A 26,418-nucleotide genomic window follows, 5' to 3' on the forward strand; every position below is an offset into this window, starting at 1 on the left:
TAATCCAGAATTTTGCCAGAAAAATGATACTCCAATTTTAAAGTGCAACTATATAACATCAGACTCTGTACAGGTTTTCCAGGTTTATGCGTAGGGTTGATGTTCAACTTCTCTGTTAATAACATAAAGTAATCAATCTGATTTGTTAACAGACCTTCTTGGTGCTTACACTCTTCAGCTTATACTGCGATCAAAAGAGAAAGGCCTTCTTTCTACATTTATTTACTAATAAATTAGAAGACAATGAATAAAATTAATCTAAATTTAGCACCAGCATATCATATCAAATAACCCCTTGAACCTGATACCTAAGAATTTACTTATCCTGTTAGACGATATTCTTAGTTTTTTAAGTTTATATTTGTCTTTTTTTTTAATATGTGCTGATTGTATGAAGTTAGTACTCCTCATTCCTGTCTGTGGTTAGACATGGCCTCCTACAGGATTCAGTGATGGGAAAGAATTTGTTTTCTCAGTATACTGTACATTAGGTGATGTGCTGTAATATAACATTTTATGTTAGATTTTATATTATTTTTAATTTTTAATATTAACTGCCCTTTATATCTTTAACAATGTCCTTAAATAATAGGATTACTGTTGTAAAACATTTGGATGACTAATTATGTTTCAATACAAAAAAATATATAATTCTGTGAATAATAGAGCAATACTGACTATAGTTAATTAAAAAGGCTAAATGTTAGTTTACCTGAATTCATCTAAAATTTAAGTGCCATCTTTGACACAGACCTAACCTTCAGTCATTTCTGTGCTTTGTAAAACCTGCTTTCTCCCGGTTAGGAACACACTGAAGTTAACACACTTTCTTAGGCTGCAAGACCTTCTAAGACAGGATAATTAAATTGTCACAAGCAGAACTGACTAATTTAATGCTTTATAGTAAGAATATTTGAATCACTCATTTACTGCTCTGCAGTTAATTCAAAACATGTTGTCATGGATCATAACTAGCACTAACACGTGTGACCGTATCCTATAACTCCAAGTGACTTCATTGGCATTCAGTTAAGTTCAGAGCCAATTTTAAAATCCTTCTTCTCACATACAAAGTTGTAAATAATCTTCTCCCTCACTCTTACCTTATCTTACTTATTGATATGTTGGTATGGACTGAGAGGGAAGTCCAATTAAACAGGATTATATTTACAGTATCATAGAGCCAAGGAACATTTTTAAGGCAGTTTTTTCCAACAGAAGTATCTGGAGTTGGCAAAGTTCTCATACAAGATCTTCCACCAAAACCAAAAATGCTAGCCACCACTGAAACTCAAAACTAAACAAGAAATTCAGAACCAAAAGGTATTTCTTATAGGTTTTTGTGTTTCATTTTATTGTTTTGAGTGCTAAATCTCCAGTTACCTTTGGCTACAAGTGGTCTAAAAACTTGGATGTTTCTGAAGTGCACAGCTCTCTTTCAATACTATAATGTCATTATCATTCAGAGGTGTCCAAAGCACAAGACTGACTGCAAACATAAATACTATATACTACAGAGCACCCATGTAATAACACAATTATGAGTAAATAATGAGTCCTAATTCATATAAATGCAAAGAACCTCAGTACAGTATGATAGGATGCAACACCATGCCAGGTGATTCAACACAATAACCAGGACCTGGAACACATTATCCAGAAATGGTGACCTGTACAAAATTCAAAGCTCCAACCTTTTCTCATCCCAAAGCCTCCTCAACAAGCTGAAATTGCCTGCACTCTTGTGACATTTAACACATCCAGATGCCATGCCAAGGTGGATTGTTGATTTAAAAAAAAAGAAAATGGCTTCCAGAAAGTAAACTGACCTGGCATGTCAAAAGCTGCAAGATGTCCTAATCAGCAAAAGTGGATATTTCCATAATTCTGAATTCAGAAGATAAGTCTTCATTCTAACTCAAAAGGAAACACTCTTGCCTGAGAACACAAAGGTTCCGATTATAAAGCCTGGTGTTCCACTGAGCCCTAGCAAAATGTCCACTTTGTCATATTCAGTTGGTGCAGTTTTATCTTGAATAGCAATGTTCAATCAACAATGCATAAGAGAGGTGACACAAATTAACTAAGACTACTCAAAACCAGAAAAAATACCCCACAAGTAGACACAGTGGATACTATCACACTTCCTTTATCTGTTGTGTAAATAAGGAGGCCTCTTCTCTGTGTGGCAAGAACTGGAAATACTTGAAGATGTGTAAGAGTTGAAGCGTGTGCCTATGCAAACATAGCTGATCTAATAATAATAATAATAATACATTTTATTTATATAGCGCCTTTCCCATGCTCAAGGCACTTACAGAATATAAGAAAGAACGGTAGGGTATACAGTATATAGCATAGTACAAAGCAAATAAATAAATGAAGATTAAGACAGTAAATTCAGAGAAAGCCTAACAGACAACAGAACTGATGGTCTAGCACACACACACAGGTTACATGAGAATGAAGCTAGGAAAGAAGGATTAGAATATTAGCCATGTTGTATAAGAATGATATCCCACTTTTTGCTTTCCTGTTACTGGAGGTAAAGGTGCTGAAGGGGGTATGGAGACACAACATGTTTAAAGTGCTGGACTCTCCAGTGATCTGTTGATGATTTTGGACACATTTGGATTTATGTAAAAAGGTACAGGGAAAACAAAATTGCTAAGTGAATTTTCTTTTTTGTTCCTTTTTTCAAAATACCTTTACTGTTCCAGTACAGAATCAGATGCCTATACGCATTGATTTATTTGTTTTATTTCAAATGCAAAAGATATTGTTTAATATTAGTTGTTGAATGACTAGAAACCATTTAAAAAGGTTATTATGTACATTAAAAGTTTCTCTTGGTAATATATATATATATATATATATATATATATATATATTTCAAAAAGGAATATAACAATTAATACTATTTAAAAAGAAAACAAAATAAATCAGACTGCTATCCAAGACGTTCCTAGAACTTATTTATGCTTAATTGCAACTTGAATATGTAGATCTTCTGAAAATTCCAAGAAAAAAAATAGTGTATGGGGCAGATACTTAAAATATTGGGCACCAAAACTTTGCAATAACCTAATGATGTACTTTCCATTATTAACAAAGCCCCTGCAAAGTCAACATTTAAAATCTAGGCTTAAGAGTTGTAATTCTATCATAGCATAATCTTATAAGATCTGCTGCCGTAGTTGTTTCACATTGCTCTAATTTTAGTCATTGCTTTTGTCTTGCCATGACTATGTTTGTCCAAAGAGGCACTCCTTCCTTGGACGTGTGGACACATATGATGAACCTACTTTCAGATATCTTGTATCCACATTATATAGTGTAAAGAGGAGACACAACCATGTTATAGAGTTTTTTAAAGAGCTACATATTTTTACTATTATTAAAAACATATTTTTATTTTTACTATTAAAGTTTAACTCTGCAAACCTAGCTCTCTTTGTTATGAGTGGGGGTCAATTTGTTTCGAAACTAGTTTTATTCAACTTGACTTGGTTATACGGAATGTTATTTGATTTTAATAAAATTAATAAAATGTTTAAAAAAATAAGTAAAGAGTTAAAGAACTGTACACACAAAAATACATGCAAGAAGTTGCAGATGTGTCTTTTCAGACAACAACTCAAAAAAGAACTGAAGCCAACATGGCCAATTCCGGGTTATATGGTGACTTGGCAGGAAAAGACGGGTCCAGGAGGGCCAAAAATTGAAGTGACATCAGCGGTGTGGTGGTTGACAGTCTTCTGTCCTGCAGAGTGAGGAAGAGAGAAAGCATTAGTCCACAGCACCAGCCATTGTAGGTATTTACCATCAACAGAGCCCTTAACACTAGAATTACCAGAGCCTACGAAAAAACTCGTAATTCCGTCCCACCTTAAATTGCTTCTTAAATCCCTTCACACCTCTCAAGCGCCCTTTGTCTTCTAAATGTGCTGATAAAGAGAAGCTAGAAGCAGCCGGCTATTCCATCCCCCCACCAATTTAGAACGTGCACGAACTTCTCCCAGCTCATGCCTTGATTGAGTATCTGGGAGTGAAGTGGAGTTTTAGAGTGGAAATAATAGATTGTTATTTGGAACACACGCATTTCATGTCTGTTCCGTTTCTACAGTAATCTGTGTCAACACATTGTTAGAACAGAAACGTTTTTTATATTCTAGTAGTAGATGACAAAATGTAGGCATAAACTATATAATGTATGAAGCTTGAAGTCCAAATAGCAAAGAAACATTTTCACAAGAATAACACAACAATTGCACTTTTATTCAAAAATATAACTGCAGAAACAAAAAGCCGCCTTAACATGCGACATTGACAACAATTTATTGTAACTGCCTTCGTGGTTCAATAGAATCAGTTCCCGTTTGAGAATCAAAAGGTCACGAGTTCAATCCTGCGCCCCTCCGTTTTGAGAAATAAACTGCTCTTAGTCTTACTGCTTTAGAATAAAAGCATACATTTGATTTCAGTCTGTAACAGCCGGTGCAATTTATGATCCTTGTAAAGGTTAGCTTTTTTTTTTAACTCACTTTTCATTCTCTCAGTCGCGTTCAGAATCAATCCATACAACCCCATCTGACACTACTGTTTTCACTAAAGACGCGCTATAGCTCTGCAGTGTACCATGATGCATACTAACGCCCCGACCCACCAACCGGGTTCTGACACACAAACGCTGGCGAAGCTGCCTTCTTCGTATCTCACTGTCACTTGCTTTTCTTTTTATTCAGTTTTATTGAGTGTTCCTGCCAGTCCCCGCATGTTGCTGTATGCTGTTTCTTTTGTACTCCAGGACATGCAGAGGAAAGAATGGTAAAGAGCAGTAACTTTGGCGCTATATGCAATAATCAGACACTGCCCATCTGCCCGTGTCGTTCAAACACAGGAACATATATTGGTGTAAAAGTATAACAAAAGTGCACTTTTATTCAAGTGCACTTTTTCCATCGCCTTTTCCTGTAAGAAGCAATGTACACACTTCTCTCTATGCTGTGGTTTCTATTACACACCTGAAAGAAAGAGACAATACATGTGAAAATATAATTGCACTGATGCAATATTATTTGAAAACGAACAGCGTCAGATCGGGTGTGAATTTATGCAGAAACTGGAAATTCTCTGATGCGGGACCTTCCCCCAGGGAAGAAAGTACAGTGTCAGGTGCTCATTCAGTGTAATAGGAACCATAGCACAGAGAGTTGTGTGCACTGCAACAAGTACAGTAATCCCTCCTCAATCGCGGGGCATTAGTATGCATCGTGGTACACTGCAGAGCTTTGGCGTGTCTTTAGTGAAAACAGCCGTGTCAGATGGGGTTGTATGGATTGATTCTGAACGCGACTGAGAGAATGAAAAGTGAATTAAAAAAAAAGCTAACCTTTACAAGGATCATAAATTGCACCGGCTGTTACAGACTGAAATCAAATGTATGCTTTTATTCTAAAGCAGTAAGACTAAGAGCAGTTTATTTCTCAAAATGGAGGGGCGCAGGATCGAACTCGTGACCTTTTGATTCCCATGCGTGAACTGATTCTATTGAACCACAAAGGCAGTTACAATAAATCGCTCTCAATGTCGCATGTTAAGGCGGCTTTTTGTTTCTGCAGTTATATTTTTGAATAAAAGTGCAATTGTTGTGTTATTCTTGTGAAAATGTTTCTTTGCTATTTGGACTTCAAGCTTCATACATTATATAGTTTATGCCTACATTTTGTCATCTACTACTAGAATATAAAAAACGTTTCTGTTTTAACAATGTGTTGACACAGATTACTGTAGAAACGGAACAGACATGAAATGCGTGTGTTCCAAATAATGATCTATTATTTCCACTCTAAAACTCCACTTCACTCCCAGATACTCAATCAAGGCATGAGCTGGGAGAAGTTCGTGTACGTTCTAAATTGGTGGGGGGATGGAATAGCCGGCTGCTTCTAGCTTCTCTTTATCAGCACATTTAGAAGACAAAGGGCGCTGGCGGAGAGGTGTGAAGGGATTTAAGAAGCAGTTTAACGTGGGATGGAATTCCAAGTTTTTTCGTAGGCTCTGGTAATTCTAGTGTTAAGCTGCCTCCCAAGCGTACGAGATGGAATTCAGATTTTAAATCGTAATGTATATAAATATATATTTTGTATGTACTGGCAGTTAATATGGTGGCTAACACTGTATATATTGATTGTCAGACAACAATATGGATTTATTTATTTACTTTTCTTTGTTAGTTATTCATTAATATTCTTACCTAATCTTGTTTGCACTATGTCAAAGAAAAAGTTACAAGAAAAGAAAAAACAAAGCATTTTGAGCTACATTCTTTGTATGAAAGTATGCTATATAAATAACATGTCGTTACTAAATGCTGTTGTTGTTGTTGATGTTTTGACTACAAGTAAACACTTTTACAGTGAATCCTTAAAATTCTTCCCCCTTTAAGAAACACACTCTAAAAACACAAAGAAAAAATCAAAAGCAAAAATCCTACAACAGCACTTGTAATAGTTTATCAGAAAAGTGTATTGCTGGTTGCTTTATTGTAATTTTGTCCATCATTCCATCACATAAATGTAACAAGACAGCCAAAGAACTCCAGTGTCTCCCTCTAACTAAAGACTTATATGTTACATTAGAATAATGTGGCCCAGTTTGGCTAAGTTATGGGTGTGTGCATCAGTATTCCCCATTAGTTTTCATCATAAAATTCAACAAAGCATTTCTCGCAGTGAATAAGCTGTGTTGGTTGAAGTTTTGTCCTGGAAATTCGCTATTACAGTGAGTTTAAGCAAACATTTTTCCCAGCACCCCATAACACTTTCCAAGGCCAGTATGCCATCATAGAGCTATAGCAGCCAATGTTGGAGGTAGATGTCACTACCTGATCCGTGCTACCTGCTCAATTTAAACAGAGTATGCACAGGACTTTCACACACATAGTATAAGCATGCTGCACCTTAAACTTTACAACACTGCCTAATCTGCTTCATGCATGCCTGAATAATTTATACCAGTATTTCTCAACTAATACTATTGTATATCACAACTTGGTTTTACCTTTTTAAGTTTGTTGATTACCCACAGGGGGGTGAATCAAATGTGAATGTAAGACCTTTGCCACTAGTGAAATGTCTGAATATACATAGGGTTATATATAAATATAATGCAACACTTAATCCACTGAGAACCACTTGTAACCCAAGAAACATTGATTTATACGTTATATGCACATGCTGGATGTCACTACCCTATTGGTGCAGAAGCTAGACTTTCAGCCCAGATGCATTTAAAAAAGTTTTTTTTAATCTGAGAAGTACATTAAATGACCATAATGAAAATATTATGAATACACCTCATTATTTTGAGCAGACTTACTGTATGTTGCATCTGCAGTACTGGATTAAGCATTTTATTCTCCTCACTAAGTAGCGCATATCAAGTAGTTACAAGGGCAGCCAACCAAGTATATAACGCTGCTCCTCTGCATCATGGTCTCTGTGGGTGTTAGTTACTTGTAGTGAAAGGAGCTCAGGAGACACAGAGAGAGATAAAGGACTCGGAGTATAATTTTATCCCTGGGATGCACAAATTGGTACAGAGGTTAGCACTGCTGCCTTACGGTTCAGGTCACATTTTTGGCCACAATAATTGGAACAGGCTTCCCTAGCCCTCAGGGACCCTTAAAAGATCGCTTCAACATTATAGTCCACTCAATACTAGCTCAGTTTCTTCTTTCTCTTGGACTTCAATGCCTGTGATAAAAAAATAGATTTTACTGCACTAAATGAAACGTGGCTTAGCTCAGACGGTGCGGCTGTTTTAATCGATTACAGTTTTACTCGTGCAGACCGCCAGGGAAAAAGGGAGGTGGATTGGCTAACATTTACTCGAGCCGATTAAAATGTAAAGATGTCAGTTTTGGTAAGTTCAAGTCCTTTGAGTATCTCGCCGTTGTTATTCATGGAGATTCTCAAGTTCTAGTATTATCCGTGTATAGACCTCCTAAATATAACGCATCTTTTTTTGAGGAATTCTCTGACTTAATGTCAATTTTAATTACTAACTATGACACACTCCTAATAGTTGGCGACTTTAATTTTCATATAGATAATCAGTGTGATCTAAAAGTAAAAGAATTTATGAACCTCCTGGATTCTTTTGATTTGAGACAGCTTGTAAATCAGCCTACACATAAAGCAGGTCATACGTTAGACTTAGTGATTACTAAAGGACTGAAAGTTGATATAAAACAGATCATTGATATTGGTCTATCAGACCATTTTCTTCTACTTTTTAATATAGAAATAATGATAAAAAACGCTTCTTTGACTTGGCAGCAGCTTTAAAACTTACAAACATTTTAAGCAATCAGTCCGTTTATAGTGCCAGCTATAATAGTGAGGATAATGTAAATAGTAAGGTGGAAAGATTTAATACTAAAGTGAGAGCTGCTGTTGACATAGTTGCACCTGAAAAGACAGTGAAAAAATCTTCTAGCATTGTTATACCATGGAAGACCCAAAGAGTGTCTGATTTAAAGAGAACATGCCTAGAGCTGAGCGTCAATGGAGGAAGACTAAACTTACTATCCACCATGAAATATTAAAAGTCAAAATAACAGAATACAATAACACTGTCCGTCTTGAGAGACGCTGCTATTTCTCCAAGATTATAAATAACAATGCTAGTAATCCCAGAGTCTTATTTTCTACAATTGATCGCCTACTAAACCCAGGTAGCTCAAAGGAATGCCTCCTAAGTTCTTCCAGTGAAACCTGTGAGGCTATCGCTGTATTTTCAATCAAAAATTAATGATATTAGAAATAACATAGTATATCCCTCCAACACTAAGGATCCTCCTAAACCCCAGCATCCTGTTATAAACAAATTAAACTCTTTCACTAGGATAGATTTACCTGATTTACAAAAAATAATCTCTCAATTAAAATCCTCCACCTGCGTCCTTGACCCAATACCAACAAGGTTTTTCAAAGAAGTATCAGGCGTGCTAATTGATAATGTTCTTGACATAGTAAATTTGTCATTAGATACGGGGGTCTTCCCAGACTGTCTTAAGACTGCTGTAGTTAAACCCCATCTTAAGAAACATAATCTTGACCCTCGCTCTTGAAAATTTTAGACCCATCTCTAACCTGCCTTTCTTAAGTAAAGTTCTAGAGAAGGCAGTCATTATGCAGTTAAATGACCACCTCAATAAACATGCTATTCTTGATAAATTTCAGTCGGTTTTAGAACAAATCACAGCACAGAAACTGCACTCGTTAAAGTAGTAAATGACTTGCGAGTGAATGCAGACAGAGGCCATTTATCTGTTCTCATCCTCTTAGATCTGAGTGCTGCATTTGACACCATTGATCACAACATTCTTAGAAATCGCCTTAGTCAATGGGTGGGCCTCTCTGGCAGTGTCTTAAATTGGTTTGAATCCTACCTGACAGGGAGAAAATTTTTGTTAGTTGTGGGAATTACAACTCGAAGACACATGATATCCAATATGGTGTTCCACAAGGCTCTATCCTGGGTCCGCTGTTATTCTCAATCTACATGCTTCCGTTAGGTCAGATTATCTCAGGGCACAACGTGAGCTACCACAGCTATGCTGATGACACACAGCTGTACTTATCAATAGCACCTGATGACCCCATTCTATTGATTCACTAACAAAATGTCTGACTTGTATCTCAGAATGGATGAATAGTAATTTTCTCAAGTTAAATAAGAGAAAACTGAAATCTTAGTGATTAGCAATAATGGATACAATGAGGCTATTAGAAATAAACTGGATACATTAGGATTAAAAGTCAAGACGGAGGTAAAAAGCTTAGGGGTGATTGTTGACTGTAATCTGAATTTTAAATCACATATTAATCAGATCATTAGGACAGCATTTTTTCACTTAAGAAACATAAGTAAAGTTAGACCTCTTATATTACTGAAAGATGCTGAGAAATTTTCAGTCGATTAGATTACTGTAACGCACTCCTCTCAGGACTACCCAAAAAAGACATAAATCGTTTGCAACTAGTGCAGAATGCAGCTGCTAGAATCCTAACTAGGAAAAGAAAATCGAACACATTTCTCCAGTTTTAATGTCACTACACTGGTTACCTGTGTCATTCAGGATTGACTTTAAAATTCTGCTTATGGTTTATAAAGCCTTAAATAATCTCGCCCCATCTTATATATCGGAATGTCTGACACCTTATATTCCAAATCGTAACCTCAGATCCTCAAATGAGTGTCTCCTTAGAATTCCAAGAACAAAACTTAAAAGAAGTGGTGAGGCGGCCTTCTGCTGTTATGCACCTAAAATCTGGAATAGCCTGCCAATAGGAATTCGCCAGGCTGATACAGTAGAGCACTTTAAAACACTGCTGAAAACACATTACTTTAACATGGCCTTTTATAACTTCATTTAACTTAATTTAACTTAATCCTGATACTCTATATGTTCAATTTCATCATAATAACTATTCATGGTGGCTCTAAAATCCGTACTGACCCCTACTCTCTATTCTGTTTCTTTTTCCGGTTTCTTTGAGTTTCTACTCAAAGCTTCATGATGCTCCAACAATGATGGATGGATTAAAAGGCAGAAGTCTACGTGACCATCTTCATCAAGCCCTTCCGTGAGAACCCTAAATCCAAAGAGGACTGTTTCATATATGTTAGGTAGAATGCCCAGAGGGGACTGGGCGGTCTCATGGTCTGGAATCCCTACAGATTTTATTTTTCTCCAGCCGTCTGGAGTTTTTTGTTTTTTCTGTCCCCCCTGGCCATTGAACCTTACTCTTATTCGATGTTAATTAATGTTGATTTATTTTGTTTTCTTATTGTGTCTTTTATTTTTCTATTCTTTATTATGTAAAGCACTTTGAGCTACTGTTTGTATGAAAATATGCTATATAAATAGATGGTGTTGTTGTTTTATCTAGCTCTGTGAAACTCACAAATCTTTCTGTGTTGTCACCGAACTCGGGGTGAAGTCAATTAAGTGGAGTTTACTCATCACTATTCACCATGCCACACTACTTGGTAACTTATTCCATGTTGCTATTATTTTGTGTGTGAAAAGAAACATCCTATAGATTGTATGAAATTTACCTTTACTAAGTTTTCCAAGTGTGCTAATGTGCTCTTGTTGAACTTATTTTAAAGTAGCCTTGATTCACTGTACTAACTCCTTTCATAATTTTAAACATTGCAATCATCTCATTTCTTAATCTCTTTTTGCTTAAACTGACTCATATTTTGCAGTCCTGGATTTCTCTGGACTTTTTCAACAGCTACTATCTCTTTTTTATACTCTGGAAACAAGAACTACATGCACTTTTCCAGGTGAGGCCTCACTAGTGTGTTATAAAGTTTAAACACAACCTCCCTCGACTTGTACTCTACCCATTGTGCTACATAACCTAACAGTGTCACCTTGTTAGCCTTTTTAATGCCTGGAAGTTGATAGTGATGAAAGCATGACTACAAATTCCTCTCATAAGCAGTATTTTCAAGTTTCCTACCACCCATTATGTATTGAAATCTAACAATTTTATTTCATATATATAAGAACAATAACAATATAGTAGAAACACTTCTAATATTTACATGTATAAAAAACCTTATAAGAGCAACAAACAGTGAAAAAAGAAATGAATGTCAATGGTTAAACACAAAACAATATAAAGCCAATATAAAGCATCATTTAAGATAAGTATGGTTATTTGGCCATTTTGAACATGGACTCCAAAATGCAGAATTAACTTATAGATTGAAAGTTAGAAATATTTAGTATTTAAGAGGAAACAATAGATTTCCATTCTACGTCTATATCGTCCTCTGGGCAAAGTGAGATGGCAGTAAGGCCACAAAAGAGAATGGTGAGCTACTTTTCTAGAGAAATGAAACTGAAATCACAGGAGGCAATGTTGAGATTCTATAATACTGTGACGAGGCTTCAATGGAAATATTGCATTTGATTTCATCTATTTCCATTTCATCTAAAATATTCAGAAATTTAAGAGTTCAAAAAGTAACAATAGTTTTATTTTTTCGATAAGAGTTCAATGTGAATATTTCATGGAGAACATAAACTTGAATTTTTAAATGAAAAGAGACGGAGAGGAAACTTTTCAAGGTGCAGTATAATAAGGCTATAAAGAATAACTATAATGGTTAAAAACAATTTAAATGGGACCAGAAGTTTTCTTTAGGAAGCCACAGATGGAAAGTGAAATGTCAGTTCACACAACATGCAGAGGGGTGGGTTCCTAGCACTGCCTAGGGGGTTATAACTCAGTCTTCTGTGGTTTTGAAGTCTGACATTAAGAACAACAAAACACACTCTTTCTTGCCGTACTTTGTTGTATGAGCCCCTCTAGGAGTTTCAGACTTCAGTGTGTCTTATAGCCCCGGCAAATTTCACCGTAGCACTGTGAGATGCTGATTCCAGTAAACATTGCATCCGAAATGAATTAAAAGAAATATACAAAACCATGTGATGACCCTTTTGTGGCTTCCTCCCACATATTCTATATCTCGAGACAAAGCTGTATTCAAATCATTGCTTACAGTAAATTTAAAATAAACAAATGTGATTTAGTTAAGCAACATATATTATGTTTCTGCCAAAACAAATTTGCTTATTTTCTACATTAGTATACATCTTCAGTCACATTTATTGAATTTAATTGTTCTATAGTTTAGCTCTCTTTCTCGTCTTAAACATTGCTAACAATCTGCATTTTCAATATAACATGCGTTACATTCAGCTAAGCAGGTGTGTTCTTTATACTTCAATTTGAGATGGTCCCACACAGTGTGCTGTCCATTTTTATAACCTTTTATTATAAATATATCCACAACATTCATTCTTTGATTCTATTGAAATGTTTTAAAATTGTAACGACTTAACACCTGCCATCTTCTCCAAGAAAGGCTCTTGATGCAGGAAGCCCTGGCCTCCTTTGACCCTGACAAAGAAAAAGAGTGCATTAAAATGAATAAATAAATGGATGAGTGCCATTAATGGTGTTACAAATGGTCATTCATCTGGGGAAAATTCTTTTACTGTTTCTTGATCTTGTTTACAATTCCTTGTTCCAGAAATATTCTATGTCTTAAATACAAATCATTAAAAACATCTGGAAACTTTATACGGTTGTTTGCTCCAGTTTTATTATCTGAATACAGACTGTAAACAGCATGCACTTCTCTACAATGGAAATCTGTACAGACTCAATGAAAAACCTCAGGAGACCATGAAGACTGTCACAATGATTATGACAGTGATAAGGATATCTGATCCACATATTAATTGGGTCAAATTTACTTGAAATAATAGCTACTAGGGGTGGCACAGTGGTAGAGTTGCTGCCTCACAGTTAGGAGACCCAGGTTCACTTCCCAGGTCCTCCCTGCATGGAGTTTGCATGTTCTTACTGTGTCTGCGTGGGTTTCCTCCCACAGTCCCAAGACATGCAGGTAGGTGCATTGGCGATTGTAAATTGTCTTGGTGTGTGTGTGTCCTGCGGTGGGCTGGTGCCCTGCCCAGGGTTTTTTTCTTGCCTTGCGCCCTGTGTTGGCTGGGATTGGCTCCAACAGACCCCCATGACCCTGTAGTTAGGATATAGCGGGTTGGATAAAGGATGGATGGATAATAGCTACTCACAATTTACATTATTTTTGTCCTTCAACAATCTGTTTACACTAGCTTTTATTATTAAGTGCAAGTTCTCCCTTTACTAGTATTACACAGTGATTTCACTTCATTTTTCTAAAAGTCCTTATCAGGCAAAAAATAATTTCAAATTTTAGCAAGATTTAGTGGATAAAGTTTCATTGTAATTAAACTCCAGTAAGCATACTGGAACTAGGGCTAGGGATGATAGAATTAATATATAAATTGCAAATTGTGCAATACCAATTTCTCTTAGCTCAAAGAGCTATAGGTTTGACAGGTTCTATTTCCTTTCAGGCCTTTTAATTTCATATCTTGCCATTTTCTTAGCGAGCTATAAAAAAGGCTCAAGCAGAACCAATGGAATCAAAACAAAGGAGAGAGATACAATTTTTATGCATGCTTCATGTGCTTTGCGTATATACACAAACCATTGACTGTGGGCAACATGGATATACAGAAGTGTGGAATTCTTAAATTATCAGATGTATTTGCCTGTGTGTTTTGCAATTAGGTGAAAATTTAGAAAACTGTCTAAATAAGAGTCAAAGTCACCACTGTATTGGTTTCTATGTGGCTACAATATTACAACAGGCCTAAGGGAGCCCTCTGTTCACTATACAAGACTGAATAAACATTGGAAAGCATTCATATATAAAATTTAGAATATTTTGCATAACTCAGCTATAAAAAACATCAGACTGCACCAGTCAACATACAGATAAATAGTACAACTCATAACACATTCTACATTTTAACTTATAGAATGGTCTCAAAATATTTAGATAGAAAATAGTAATTTCTTTCATAGAAATGCTAAAGTCATATGATCTCACTAACCTGATGGTAATTGTGAGGCAAACAGATGGTACAGAAAGGCTTCGTTATTCAGAACATTAGAAACACTCACAAACACACAGATAAAGTTTTCTCCAACACAAAATGTGTTTTCACTCCAGTATGAAAGCTTTACTCTACTAAACTTTACTAGCATAGACAGTTCGGTCTTAAAAAAAAAAGGCTATCAAGCGCCTAGGAAATAAAATAAAAAGTGTGCTTGGCTTGCTGATCATATTTTTAACAGTGTCACCTGGTTATTATTATTATTCATCCTTAGCGCTAAACTGTTTTTAAATTGGTCTTTTTAGTAGAACTATGAGTAATTACTCCACATTCGAGCTTGGCCAATGCAGCTTACACTAAAGCACAGAATATTTTGCTCATTTTTAACTGTCATGTTTCCAGTTAAAAGGTGTGAGCCTTGTGGGATATTGTGTATTTTCAGTTAAAAAAGTAAATTAACAAAGTAGTATTGAGAAAAAAATGTATGGTCACACAAACAAGAGTCAGGGTCATTTAGATAAAGAGTAAATAACTATCTCCAAACTGGCAAATGGAAATTACACCATAGCAAAAAAACAAATGGGAAAAATCACTGATCCACTTATTTTCTTGTAAATGAACTGCAATGAGACACTTAACTAACAGGAGTACCATTAGGAAAGGGCAAATTTCATCATTCTGCCTGTTTTCACATTCAACTAATTGCCAAGAAGTCCGGTGGGTCAAAAGAAAATCAAGTGCACTAGGGATTACAGTTTCAGTATTAATAGCATATGACACTGAACTACATTGGGAAATTCTAACTGAAAGCATCATTTCTGTTCATTGTTTCATTGTCATTCAAGGAGAAGAACTTGGTTACTGTGGAATTTAAGTTGCCTTTAATGATGATATTATCATTATCCTAAAGGATAAAATATTATATATGCAGTGAGATTCATTATGAAGTTATAGGAGATACATGGAAGTGTCAATTAAAAGCTGTGTTTTAGTTCAGCCTCTGCCTAGGATACAAATATGTTCTCCTCATGCTTCCAGAATTATTCTTTTTTACAATAATATCATGTGAACTTTCGTAAAAGGTTTTTTTGTAATTTCATAAATTCTTTTTCTTTGCAAATGGGGTAAGCCAACTGTGCGCTGTCAGAAGGCCTGAGGGCTCCACTACTTTGTAGCAGGCTGGCTTTTCTTTTTTAGCCTTGCAAATCATTGTATCAAAGAGCACATTAATTGCAAGGCATGATTTGTATAATTAATGTGAGTTTTGTTCAGGAATAGTTATAAAAACATTTCAATTAGGGGACCTGTTACTACTTGGTCCAGAATAATTGGTCAGCCTTCTGTTTGTAATCATAATCACAGATGGACTGTGAAAGCGTCAGAGTTTAATTAAAGGCTGTGCTCTTGACCAGCTTATTCTAATAGAAAATATGTTGGCTGTATGCATAAAAGGAGGCATAAATTTTAAACACTATTACAAGTTACTTTATAAATACAGAAATATAACACGGTTTATTACGTACATAACATATTTGTACATTACTTACATCTTCAAATATATAACAAAGAATCTAGGACAATACATTAGATAGCACTGCTACAGGGATCAGGAGTCAACCTTGTTACTGTTCCTTTCCAGTTTATACTTCTTGCACTTTTTACCCAGGTAATTTAGAGGTCTTTCTGTATTTTGAAAAAAAAAACCCAGGATAATTCTAAACTGATCATTACAAGTAAGTGTGGAATTTACCATGAGTGTGGCTTGCAGTGTATTAGTATCCCACTTCTTGTTTCATTTCTGATGACACTTATGGATTTGAATTATTAGTAAATCCATAATTCAAAAATGGAATCTACTTCAAATTCTAAATACAAAATCAAAAACCGAAATAGACTTTGCAAGGCATATTTTAAACATGTTGCTTTTTCAGGCTGCAAGACCCTGGGAATGCACTCTTCAGCTACCCTGCTGAATCATCTTAGCAAATACCATCTTTATAATGTGCACACAATAAAATGTTTCCACTCATTAGAGCATTCTAACAATATTTGCGTTGTGAGTAGCGTATTGTGTTCCTTTACATGTACAGTGAGTCATCCATCCAGCTATTTTCTAAACCCATTTCTCCTAAGCTTAGAGTACAGTTGAACTCTGAACCCATAATCACACTCACTCATACACTTACACTTACTGAACATCAAGGCAGTTTAGGTTTAACCAGTGGTGCAGGTTTGCTCCATGCTTGTCCACCACAACAGACCCTTTTATCATTGAGAGTTGAAGTAGACACTCTGCAGTAGACTCTAACATTAATTAATGGATTTGCCTCCTACAGAATGAATAGAAAAAAATTAAATGACAGCCCTCCATTCATTCATTTTTGAACATGCTTCTAGTATTGTAAGATTTGCTTTTGTTACAAACTAACCTGACGTGTAGTCTCAATGACTAAGATACACATATCAGTTTCCTTCTAAGCCCTGTTACTACTAGACTGAAAAAGACTAAAAACTTAAGTATTATAAAAACAACATTCTTGAAATGCTAGCTAGTAATGCCAGTATTTAATATCAAGTCAGACCAAACTGAATCTTATCCTGCCTGCTGTCTGCCCATAGACCTGTTCACATTAAGCAAGTTTCATTTTAGGGCACTCGCATAACAAGGGTAATAAAAGAAGTGCTGGGTTAAATCTATGGTTACTTTTTTATGTTACCTTCTTAGTTACGTCTTTTAGAGCAGTATTTCTTAAACTATGTGCCATGAAGTGTTGCCACATGATTGTGTAGTGAAATTAGCTGACTTGGCGCAAGCGCAAAATCTGTGGCAATTGATAGTGCCCTTTATTGGATCTACAACTTATTGCTGATTTATGATCTTAGATGTATCCTGTCAAGAATGCCACTGATACATTACAGAGAGCTTTTGTTTCTATGGTAGCAAAATTTAACTAATCCTGACAACATCATCACCACTCTCATGATAAGTGAAATAATGTATTTGAGACGATTGGATAGCAAAGACTTACCTATATACAAGAAAAGAGAAGAGAGAACAGAATGACACAGATAAGCTAATGAGGTGAAGGCACCACAAACTAGTTTGAAATGTTGAAATAAAATTAACAGGTTGGCACAAGGAGGTGACACTTTTTGAGGTGTTGTGGAGGATTGTCAGTAGGGTGGGGTATATACACTGCTGTGTCAGTTTTATATACAAACTGCAGGTTCAGTGGCCATGGACAGCTGATGAGTACCTCATCACATGTTCACTGTTATGGCATATGTTGAATCCAAATCTGAAGCAGACAAGCAAAAAAGATTTCACATTTAGTTTAATGTACCTCAGTCAGGACAAATTCCTTCTCATAATACTGTTTTAAAAGTGGTTCAATAAATTTTGATATACCGAGAGTGTGAAGTATGTGTTTGTTGAACAAATGAGAACTATATTCTTCTTTTGGCTGCTCCCATTAGAGGTGTCCACATCAGATCATTTCTTTCCATATCTTCCTGTCCTCTGCATCTTGGTTTCTGACACCCACCAACTACATGTCCTCTTTCACCACATTAATAAACCTCCTCTTATGCTTTCGTTTTTTCATCTTGCCTGGCAGCTCCATCTCTTCTCCCAATATAACTAGTATCTCTCCTCTGCAGATGTCCAAGCCATCACAATCTCGCCTCTCTAGCTTTGTCTCCAAACCGTCCAACCAGAGCTGACCCTTTTATGTACTCGTTCCTAATTCTTCCCATCTTCGTCACACCCAATGCAAATCATAACGTCTTTATCTTTGCTACCTTAAGCACTGTCTCCTGTCTTTTTGTTAGTGCCAACCCATATAACATAGCTGGTCTCACTACCATCTTGTAGACCCTCCCTTTCACTATTGCTGGTACCCGTCAATCACAAATCACTCCTGAAACTCTTTTCCATCCACTCCACTCTGCCTGCACTCTCTTCTTCACCTCTCTTCCACAATCCCCGTTACTCCGTACTTTTGATCCCAAGTATTTAAACATCCACTTTTGCCAACTCTACTACCTTCATCCTCACCATTCCTCTGACCTTTCTCTTATTCACACACATGTACTCTGCCTTGGTAATACGGATCTTCTTTACCCTAATTCTTAAAAAGCAGTAACAGTATACTTCTTCTCCACTACTCAGGTATCCTCTCACTTTCCAAGATTGCATTAAACAATCTGGTTAAAAACTCAACTGCCATCTCTTCTAAACAACTCCATGCTTCCACAGGTATGTCATCTGGACCAGCAGCTTTCCCATTCATCACCCTCTTCATAGCTATCCTTACTTCCTCTTTGCTAATCCATTGCACTTCCTGGTTCACTATCTCCACACCATCCAACCTTCTTTTACTCTCATTATGTTCATTCAAAAACCTTTCAAAGTACTCTTTCCATCTGCTCAACACACTCTCCTCGTTTGTATGTTTCCATCATTATCCTGCTGCTTATCTTTCCCAGTTCAGTCCCTTTGTTTAGCCAGTACAGGTCCTTTTCTCCCTCCTTCATGTCCAACCTCTCATACAACTCATCATATACCTTATCTTTAGCCTTCGCCATTTCTCTCTTCACCGTATAACTTATCTGCTTATACTCCTGTCTATTTTCTTCATCTCTTGGATTATCCCACTTCTTTATTGCCAACCGCATCCTCTGAATACTCTCCTGTACTTCCCGATTCCACAACCAGGTTTCTTTGTCTTCTTTGTTTCTTTGTTGTTTGCACTCTCCATATGTCATACCAAGCACCCTTCTAGCTGTCTCCCTTACCACTTCTGCTATAGTTGCCCAACTATCTGGTAACTTTTCACTACTACCCAGTGCCTGACTTTCTTCCTCCCTGAACTCCACCTTACAGTCTTCCTTTTTCAGCTTCCACTATTTGATCCTTGGCTCTACCCTCACTCTCCTCCTTCTTGCTCTCCAATTTCATCCTACAGACCACCATACTATGCTGCCTGACTACGCCTACCCCTGCCATCACTTTGCACTCTCCAATCTCCTTCAGAATGACCCTTCTGCATAGGATATAATCCACCTATGTGCATCTTCATCCACAGCCATGTCCATCCTTTTCACAAAATCCACTACCATCCGACATTCTGCATTTCTCTCCTTGACATGATACCTACCCATCACCTCCTCATCCCCTCTGTTCTCTTCACCAACATGTCTATTGAAATCCACTCCAATCAACACTGTCTCTCCATTGAGTACACTCTCCACCACTTCATCCAACTCTCCAGAAATGTTCTTTATCATCCATCGCACACCCAACTTGTTCGGCATATCCACTGATAACATTCATCATCACACCTTCAGTTTCTAGCTTCATAATCAACACTCTTCCCAACAATCCTTTCACATCCAAAACACTTTTGACATTATCTTTCAGGATAACTCCCACCCCATTTCTCTTATCCACACCATGGTACAACAATTTGGACCCACTTCAGATACACCTGGCCTTAATCCCCTTCCATCTGGTCTCTTGCATCTGGTCTCTTCTCTTCCTTTCTCCCCTTACCAGTCATACAGCCAACATTCAAAGTTCCTACCCTCACTTCCATTCTCCTAACCTTTCTTTTTCTTCTTCCTCCAGAAATGCCTTGTTGCTGTTCTTCTTCGGCGAATACTAGCCCAATTTCCACCAGCACCTGTTGGCTAACAGTCCTGGGGCCTCATGCATAACGTCGTGCGTAGAATTTGCACTATAACATGATGTAAGCACAAAAGCCGAAATGTGCTTACACACAGAAAATTCCAGATGCAGGTATCTGTGCGTACTCCAACTTCCGCGTTCTTCCGCTCCAAAAATCTTGATCAGCGTGAAAACTAACGCACGTGCACGCGCCTTCTGTCCTGCCCCGTCTCCTCCCAGAATTATGCCTCTTTGAATATGCAAATCAATATAAATAGACCTTAAGTGCAACATTCTGTGAAAAGGCAATGGCAAAAGCAAGAGGGAAAATATAAGAATTTCAGCGAATACCAAGTGGAGGCAAAGAAAAACGTACTATTTGTTGGTTTATACAGTGGTATAATCAACAAAAGGAAGTTGATCGAGTGACATAGTGTGTTGGAGAAACAAGCTCAAGTTCACAAAGTCGCACAGTGCCCAGCATAAAAAAGAAGTTGTCATATATCAAAGTCGCAGTTAAAAGGCGAGACGTAGCCCACCTTCTGAGTGTCATATGGAAGCTTATTAGGGTACAGTGAGAAAAAAAAGCACAGAATAGGAAAAAAGCACAAAATGTTAACTTCAATCTCGAAATATCCACTTTAATCACGTAGTTTATTTTGTCATTAAAGTAGAACATAAACTTCATCTTAAAATCATTTTAGTTACTAGTTTCTCAAATACCATTGTAACTAAAGTAGCCTGTTAAATGCTTTGTTTTGTATTTGATCTTCAATGTGCTCTATGTGGGTGAATCATTATGTGCGTCCGTTCCTTCTCTTTCTCCGACAGGACACAGAATCCATTACATTCATGATATTACAGCTCTCTGGATAATTAAAATACTGAGATATATACATGATATCTTTTTCATGATGATAGGAGTTACAGCATGTTATTAAACAGGGGAACACGGTGCGTGATTGTGTGCAACTTTTGATGAAATTATTGCAGCAGTACTGTCTCTTTCAAACATACTATCCTCCAATTCCTGTCCTTACTTTTCTTTCTCCAAATAGCCAATCGCCACACAATCAGCTTTGTAATAGACGTTAAACCATCTGTATGCTTACAATGACGATTCTTCAAAACTTTTAAGGAACATTGAAATATCTTTATAGCACGTGTTTAAATTATTCTATCTGTCTATTCTTCCAGTGTTGCGCCATCCTCAGCAAATATACAGCGCAAAGCAGGAACAATCCGTGAACTAGCTAGCACTGCGGCACCATGTCCTCACATGTTTAATTATTAACAATACAGATTATTTAAATGAAGTTAAAGTTGTATCTGTATAATATAATCAACATGTTTTGCAGCATTTCATCTTAAAAATGATATCGTCATCATATGTAAATACGTGCTTTATAAAGTGACACAGGTTGTGCAATATTATAATTGTAGTGCAAGTTTACAGTGGGGTAATCGTACTTATAAGTACAAACAGTTCTACAATTGATTGAGTGCGTTTATAGTTCTTGGGATAAAACTGTGTCTGAACCGCGAGGTCTGTACAGGAAAGGCTTTGAAACATTTTGCCGTGGCTGAGGCAGAGTGGGCTTGATGCTGTATACTGATAATTCTCTTTCCGATCATCTGCTGTTGTGATTCCCCACTCAGATACAGTGATATAAATACTCCGAGTGGTGCAGTGAGAGTAATATGGAAAAAGATGATCCGTTGTGGCAACCCTTAACGGTAGCAGCTGAAAGAAGGAAAAAAAGGTGCAGTGTGAGTTACAACGTTAAAGCAGTTATGGTATTTGGAATACTATGGCTATTTCCTGGACCATTATATTGTTGCAGGTTAATTACAATCAGATGCATTACACTAATAAAAAATATGCAGTTAGTTTCAGTGTATTTATAAAGCCGCGTCAGGAATGTGGTTCTAAGAAATAAAGGGTAACCACACAGGAACAGTAGCACTGCTTTGACGCTAGGTGCCTCCATTCTGCAAAACTGAGTGAAGAACTTGCGTACGACAGGGTATGAGGTACCATGGAAAAGTGTGTGGCTTTACGCCAAGTGTAGGTTTTATACATCGCGATTTGAACATGGAAACGTTCTTATGCAAATTTCTGTGCATATGCACCTTTTATACATGAGGCCCCTGGTGGTGGTCATTGTTAACCCAGGCCTCAACCCATCTGTTATTGAAATCTGTATTGTTGTCTGCATATTGAACTGGCAAAATTTTACACCGGATGCCCTTCCAGATGTAAACCTCTTCATATATCCAGGTTTAGGACCAGTACAAAGAAAGAAAGAATACATTTTTTAGGAATAATTTAGATACATGATTCATCCTTTTGCTCTGTGTATGGAATTTTTAAATAAAAACTGGTATATGCTGAATCATTTGCAAACTCATTTAGAAGAATGTATTGTTAATGGTGGAGCTCATTCAAAAAATGTTCTTTACAAAAAATATTATTAAATATTATTTAAGAATTTAAGACAAGGTAAAAGAACCGCATTGATTACTAATTTCTGACTACTTTAATCCTTATTGAATGTTATAAGTCAAGTGAACATTCATACTATCCTTTCAAATATGATTATATCCTCATGTTGCGGTGTTCTGTCATTTTTATTTTCTGGATCAGTAGATGAAACTGAACAGGAACAAAATAGAAGACGTGGTGGTGTTGAAACCAATGAGACAAATCAATCTTTTGCCAAACCAGAAACAACAGAAGAATCAGTACCGGAAAACAAAAATTTAGTCGGAAAAATCATATTTTTAGTGTATCCACACATGGATACTAAAACCGTGCATAATATGACCATTTATAGAGTTGCACCAGTGACATCATGCAAGCATGCTCCTGGGGGATTCTGAGAGGATGTCTCAGCAACTGCCAATGCAAAAAATCTCAAAATGGACACCCCCATCAATATTCAAAATGGTGCCATGAAAAGATGACAAAAAATTACAGCTTTGTCAGGAACCAATATAGGACAAAATAGATGTTTATATCATATTTCCCAACCTCAAAAACCCCAGAATAGCCACTGAAAAGTCCCAGAACCTCATCGGGGAAGCACACAAAATTCATAAAGAACAACAGTCACAATATGCACCCATTATAAAGAAGATTTTATTTCTCTCAGTTGTACAAAAGCTGATATATCTTGGAAATCTATTTCTTGTTTTGAATGATTATTGTTTTATTAACATTTCCATTTTTCTTTTTTAGTAATATTCATGTTGAAAAATATGCTTCAATGGAAAGACAAACGTTTACATTTTATACAGTATATGATCATTGTTATTTGTCTATGCATGGAAATGCTGTCCTTATGGTATTAACTCTCTTCTTGGGTCCCAGTATTGTGCCAGTTTACTTATACAAAACTCCTGTTATGAAATAATATTTCCGACTTTTGCATGGTTATTTTTTGGGTCTCAGCTTGCCCTATGAGTGTACATTTGTTTATTCTCCTTCCTTTTTTCTATCTTTGACTTTGATCGCTTGTCTATTCCTGCTTCTGCTTTTATCTCTTGTGAAACCCTGAAGTAGCAGGTAAAACTATTACTTAAAAAGTGAAAGAAATAAGTTTAGAGGACTTGGTGTGTAAAACAAAGAACAATTAACGCAGCCAAACCTTCTACAGCATTAGAAGATTATGTTATGTTATTCTAATTACAATGTATATTGTGATCTTGTTATTTCTTGTTAAAATATACTATAAATATGTATGTTTAAATGAGACTAAATGTGATAAAAATTATTCCATACTTAAAAATGTACACTTGTATATTATGCCCAAATGACAAAAGCTGACAATTTATAATAAAAAGATATACGGTACTTAACAATTAAGTATTTTTTATATTTACAGTAGTGCAGAGCATAAACACCTTAAACAGAAACCATGGGGTGACAACACACTAGTCAGTTACTTTTAAAACACTTCTAAATAAAGACAAAAAACTTAGTTATTGTCACTTCTGAAATAAACAATGAATCATGCTTTTTCCTTTTTCTCTGCAACCCATTGCTTATCCAGGTCGTCTATACTCCAAACATAACTCCTGCACCACATAGACTTCTCATTGTGCCACTTTTCATTAGATATGTACACTTATGTAAAACTGGCATTTAAACTCTGCCCCAATGTCACCCTTTCAAATCACATTGATCCCACTTAGTTCAGTACACTGTCAAAAAGACACGGTTTATGCCAAGGAAGCCTTTTTTTGTATATGCCATCTTTCTACAGTTTTAAGTATCACACAGAATAAAGTAAATGACCTCCACCCACCCACTTTAGTGTATAGACTTGATTTTATCATCTTTCAGCATGCTTTGGCCCATCAGTTAGTCAGCACAACAGATTTAATTTAAACTATATGATATAATTCCTTATGCTAAACTCTTCATGTCACATAACATATTTGATTCTGTTCAAGTGAGGCAAATGATGCCAAGGCTGTTTTCTCTGTAAATAAGTACTTGGAAACCAAAAAGTGAATACACACTCGATTTATATTATTTTAGTATTCTTGTCCTGTTAAAGCACTCCTCTGAAAAAGTGAAGTATACATGTGTTTGGTGTGAACTACAGAAATTATTACTTCATCTCTTTATCAAGTTTTTCAGTCTGTCCTATAAAGAGGGACGTGAATACTCGAGCCTGTGTTAAACCTGAGGCTTGGGACAAGGCTTGAAAGGTGCAAGTAGCTAAGCCTATCTTGGCCACAATATTATTTAACATGTAGAAGTGACACTGTTTTAAGCTGTAACACTAAACAGCAATTAGGATACAAATGAGCACTGTGAGAAAATACACATCCTGGGTAGGCCCCAGCTACCTAGCTGGGACTCCAAGACATTAGATCCTCAACAGGGAATGCATTATAAATGTGCAGTAACCTTCTCAGTGCTATGTTTGTCACCAGCCACCTGTCGAGGCAGACAACCATCTAGTAGGTCGAGACCAAACTTAACCAAGATTGATGGATAAAGCTAGCAGAATGCCCAAGACAAGGATTTGGTCAGAAATTGTATCAAAAAGAATTGAATGTTTTTTCAAAACAGTCACTTCAAAACAAATTACAGAACATAATGATTCAAATATGAAAAAAGCAAAATATAATTGGCAAAAATCTGATAAGTTAAAAAAAATCCACACAAAAAGTAAGGAGAAACAATATCAAAATTCAAGGTTATTGCCCAATATTTATAGTCTAGATTAATTAAAACAGTCTTCCAAAAAAGAATGAAATAACCAAAATAAAGGGTTCTGCAGCAACCCCATAACACTAGAATCCCTGAAGCCTACAAAAAAACTCATAATCCCGGCCAACTTTAAATTCCTTCGCACCTCTCCATCAGCGTCTTTTGTTCTGTAAATGTGTCAATCCTATCCCCCCTACCGATGGAGCTCTCCCAGCTTAAGCCTTGTTTGTCTCAGTGTGAGGTGCCCAGAGTAGTAGCTTTCAGAAGCAGTGTACTCCTGCTAAGCCTCAGACTCATGCAAAGACTTCTTGGACTTTTAAATTCTACAGAAGCTTCCTTGAGTCTAGATGTGACCCAGAAATGATTCTTTTCAAAATGTTATAACACCAGAGATTCTCCTGAGTCTATGCTTATAAGGCCCTCCACCTCCACGTTTGGATAAGATTGGAGATGGCAGGGGAACAGAAGAGAGAGGGCTGGGCTGGTGAAAAGGAAATAGGAGGCCAGTGTGTTGTGGATGATTTAGGAAGCAGTACTTTAATTACTTGTTGAACTAGATTGCTTCATATAGTAAAGGCTGACACAATAGGATTTTGAATTTGTTATTTTATTCCTTCTTTCTACAATGTATTTGCTTCACTTTACCTTTCCCTGTATATTGTGTGTTGTCAATAAAACATCTTACCTTTCCTTTAAAGATCTGTGTTGTCTCTTTCTCTAAGAATGAGGTCCAATTCCAGAGTGCCCCCATCTTGTTATACACATTGAAGGTATCATAATTTTAAACTTTCTCAACAAATTAAATGCTTTGATAGGAAACTATTTTAAACAACTTTAAACTGTCAATTATATTGCATATGTATAAAATCTCTACAAATATGTGTGTTGAATTACTGCAACATTCATATTATGAGTAATAGATAATATTATATCCTTTCATTTCTTTAAGAACTCTTAAATTACTTCTTTTATTTTTAGATA

The sequence above is a fragment of the Polypterus senegalus genome, chromosome 10 (genome assembly GCF_016835505.1).
Source record: "Polypterus senegalus isolate Bchr_013 chromosome 10, ASM1683550v1, whole genome shotgun sequence".
In the NCBI taxonomy this organism is placed as follows: domain Eukaryota; kingdom Metazoa; phylum Chordata; class Cladistia; order Polypteriformes; family Polypteridae; genus Polypterus; species Polypterus senegalus.